Raw genomic sequence first — 4,742 nt, forward strand, 5'->3', positions numbered from 1 at the left:
GAGCAGGATCAGTCATGGAGACTACAGTTGTCTCTGGAATGAGGTCTTGTTTTGGCAGGTTGGCCACCGCTTGTTGCACCTCCTCCAGGTCTTCAGCAGGCTGGATGATGTGCAAATCCACCAAGGAAAAATCAGGGGTATGGAGGCTGACATACCTGTGATTGGACATACGGGATTTCCAGATCTTCTGGATGAGAGGGAGTGTACATGCCTGGTGTATGTTAGTAGGTACCACAGGGTCAGGCCAGAACAGGTTCTTCAGGTTACAGTGGATCATATGCCCATCTTTATGCAGCATGTAGCTTTGGGAGAAGGCTTTGGGGCAGCTCTGGATCCCATCTCTCAGTATGATGGCCGTAGCCACCGGGATTCCAAAGTAGGCTGTGTAGCATGGATTACACCATGCAGCCCCCAAGTATTCCCAAAGTTATGGGAACTCCTTCAAGCCTTTCCCGCAGTCTGCACACTGTTGCACCTGTCAGAACATAGGGTTAAGTAGGTTAGGCAGAATTATAAAAATACTTCACAACTTAAAGCGCCAGACGCAGCAATAAGTTGTAACAACTACAAAGTTCAAAAGAAATCAACATTGTAATCAAAAATCAATCAAAATCATAAGATGTGGCTTTAAAGCAGCAAAAAGCATAAAATTTTTGTTTCATTCATCTGGTGGAGTGGGGCAGTCACGATAGACAGAAGCATCAAAAGGTGGCAGGTTAGGGGGGTCAATCCAGCGATGGAGTGGCCGTGGTTGCTCTGTGATTGGAGCGCTGTTTCTCGGGGGGAGAGCGGGTGGATTTTGTGAGGCTTGTTCAGCTGAGGCTTTCACAGGGAGGAGGGCAGCATAGGTCATGAACCAGGCTAGGATGGACAGCTCGCTGATCAGTCCCATCCAATATAAAGCTGAGTAAATTCCCCAGGCCATACCCCATAGGACCAAATGGAGGAATCGAAAGAACCAGGACATTCTTCCACATCTCAAGCGGCAGGTGTCTCATCCGATGATGAGAATGACACTCATGGCCAGCATACCTTCCCAGACAGCCAAGATGATGTACTCAGGGGCAAAGCGGGAGAATGGTGCTCGTCTGACCCATTCAATCCCAATTACCACGAACTCAATAAGCAACCATAAGAGGAGTAAAGCAGCCGCCCGGGGTTGCAGTGGCTTCGTTCTCCCCAGAATGTAGGCGACGAACAGGGAGAGTGCGACTTCCTGTCGGCCTAAAAGGCGGCCAACTGCAACCTGACCCATTGACATGGCCAGGATAAGAATCCTCAAAGGTTGCTTAAGGGTCCATCTTCCAGTCATGCAGTAACAAAACCATGCGAACATTATCGCATAGTACTCAACTGGAGATACAGCCAAGGGGGGATCCTTGGGTCGCGGTGAGTATGGTTTCTGCATGGATGAGTTGAAAGTTGGACTTACGTTGGGTGTGTTAGGCAGCTGGGTTGATGTCATGGTGTTCCGTGTCTGCTCTGCTTCTTGTTTCTTCGTCCAAGTCCAAAGGGGTTGTTCCTCTTTTGTGTCAGCTCAGCCTGCTTTATAGGGAACCAGCGCCCTGCTCAGGGGCGGAGTTTGTGTTCCCTCCTCCCCTCTTGCTTTGACATGTCAGTTCTGGGTAGGTTTCCCCAGACTGACTCCACCCTTCCATTTCCYAATGGAAAAGTTTCTGATTTTTAATTTGGCTTTGGTGGAAGTTACTTTGTTAAATTTTGCTTCTTGTTGTGGGATGAGCTCAAGATGATCTTGGTTTTCTGAATTCCCGCCTCGTAGTGTAGTTGCTTCCTACTCATTGGTCCGTCTTCTAGTTCGAGAAAGGTCTGTTTGCGACCACGAGGAGCTGGGGTTCTTCAGGGACAATGAAGAACGGGGGGACAGCATGTGGTCCAGACCACTTCAACAACTGAGACACCGTTGCCTCGAGAAGCTGCTTGTAAGTCGAGAATTCTTGATCACCGTAGCTTAGATTCAGTGCCTCCCTTGGTGCTGCTCCAAGGATCTTTCTAGGCTGTTCCACCGTTAAGACATGTCTTCCTCTTGATGGGTTTACCTCTATGATTACTCTGAAGTTCCTGATTCTGTAGTCCGGGTCGGGGTGAAAATGGCTCTGTTGGATCGTAATGTGCATCTTTCTTTGGTGCTGAGGGTCCAAGTGTTGTTTTGGCTTCCGTCTCACTTTTTTATTTAGCACCTTTGTCTCCTCCTCCTGGAGGGGAGGGGTTCAAGACTCCTCCTTCTTTGACTTCACCATTGATTCTGAAAATTACCTTTTATGGTGATTACTCACTTGTTCCCTCACTATTCTTCATAGATGACATTCGATACGTTTAATGAGCCAATAGGGACCAACATTACAGTTCAGAATCAGGATCTCTTTTGGGGATGTTGAATCTGTTTCCACCTTAATTTTTGAAGCTTCTTGTCCCCAGTGTCTTTTCCCCACAATTATTGAGTTAGCTGCGTTTGAAGAAAGCGATTATAATAATATGAGTTGAGGCTGTGAGTCCTCATTCCCAATCACTCTTTGTTCTGAAGAATGGGTTTATATTCATTCTTCCTTGGGGGCAAGGCCCTGAGGCATAACTCTCTCAGAGCTACTCGTGCCAGGACAGCAGCAAACAGGATACCAAGGACTGTCAAGCAGTATGGCCAAATTTTTTCCAACATTTTTATGGCTCCTTCTTCAACAGCTCCTGCTCCTTCGGCGACGATTTCAATGGCTCCTTTCGCCAGGGTTTTTACCTCTCTCAGAGCTGTTGTATGCAAGGTCTCATACCATGCACAAGTGTGTTTGTCATTGTCAGGTCCGCATTTCTTCCAAACTTCCTCTGGGTACTTGCATGTGAGGTTAGAGTAGAGTAGGTTTGGGCCTATCCACTCAAATCCATGTGTTTCGAGGCCTAGGCACAGTCCTCTTCTGAAAGCATGACTTTCAGCTATCGTGATCATTGTGTCGGGGACTGAGGGGATTATATCTCCCCAAATCTCTCTCCGAGACTTCATATGGGGGCCCAAGATGCCATTAAGACAGTGATCACGGCCCATGGCTCGACGAAATGTGTTGGTTGCACTTGATATCAAACCCTGGTAATAGCCGCCTGGTCGTGTATGGGTCCATACAGTTGCAGACTCATAAGTGTGGTACTCATTTGCATAGAAATCTTCACAGTAACCCTCCCAATTTGGCAGCTCACTGCAGGATCTTCGTGCCAGGCTTACTGTGCAGGTGTTTCCACTTTTGGCACAGGTCATTTTCCAAGGCCTTGGACTGACATATCTATCCGGTCTGTAAAGCCAAGAGGACCATATATCATGTTCTTTTGAGTACACTGTTGCCACATACTGGTACTTTACCCAATAATTGTTGGACTGGGACAGGCAAGGGATCACCCAATGCTCCATTTCTTCTCTCTGAAACCCCCACCATGTTCGGGTTTTATCCCTGCTGTGTCCCTCGACCCATCCTTGCAGCAATTCTTTGGTACTGTTGTGTCTCAGTATGCCTGTGCAGTCATACCTCCATGTTGACACAAACGAGATATCAACCTGCCACAGTTTGCATCTGGGGGAGGCTCCATGTCCTTCCCATTCAGAGTCATTGAGGCTGAGAAAAATTCTCTTGGCAACACATTTGTCGATTTTGTCTAAGTCCCCCTTGGGCACCGCTCTTAACTCCTCGACTGTAGGCAACTTATGGACATACATGTCTGAATGGTAAGGGCCCTTGAGCCCTCTTCGGTGCCTTGTGACACCTTCTGGATAATCTCCTTGATAATGTATGACATCTTTCTTAATCCATATCCACGGGAAGGAAAAGTTTAGCCATTTCTCATGTATAGCCTTATGAGGGCTGAAAATTGATTTCCAGTCTGTGTAAAAGTAGGATTGGTACCATAGTGGACCCAAAGGTAAAAAGTTTTGGCTCCCACACCTTACCCATGTGTTCCATATACAGGGATCGAGGCGTCTGATGTCGGTTAAGCATTCGTCCTCAGTGTTGTATTTATTAGGGTCATAATGTGCAGTTCGTTTTTTTCCGTGGTGCACAGTCGGAGCAGCACCTTTGTGTGAACCGTTATTTGTGACAACAATGTGCTGGACAGTCGCTACTTTGGCTTTCTTTTTGTAGGATGTTGGGTGTTTCCTTGCTGGTTTAATTCTGGTTTGGTTTGTTGCCGGAATTTTGTCGCATGTGAGATCATAGTGTCCCCAAAATTCCCATTTTGGAAATATGGCCGAGCAATATATATGTTTGTGGGGTGCTGGAAATATCGCTTCATATTGCCAGTATCCTTGGTGTGCTAGGCCTAACAAAGGCCTGCATCCCCAGTCACAGTGCCATTCGGGTGGTTCTCCTTCTGGCTGTATCCAGTTACACTTTGTTGTCTTAGCTTCATGATCTTCTAACATTTTAACCCATACCACCAGTCCATCTTTTGTGGCCAGTATGTTTGAGATGGTCCAATTGTGGTCTTCCGTGAAGTTCTGTTGTGCCAATTCGTTTGTCCAGGCATCCCAATCATCCAGGTTGTCTTTCCATGCTTCATACCCCATTCTTTTCACCTTGTTCCAGAATTCAGTTTTGTTGGTTTGGTTAGCTCCCCAGGGTAGGAATAGGTTGAGAGCGCTGACATTCCAGCATGTCAAATTYCCATATTTTGTGTTAGCATGTGATGGGTATTTTTCTAAAATACATACAAATACAGGGGAGCAAATGAGACAATCAAACCATGGT

This window comes from Austrofundulus limnaeus, unplaced genomic scaffold (genome assembly GCF_001266775.1).
Source record: "Austrofundulus limnaeus strain Quisiro unplaced genomic scaffold, Austrofundulus_limnaeus-1.0 Scaffold151, whole genome shotgun sequence".
Lineage (NCBI taxonomy): Eukaryota > Metazoa > Chordata > Actinopteri > Cyprinodontiformes > Rivulidae > Austrofundulus > Austrofundulus limnaeus.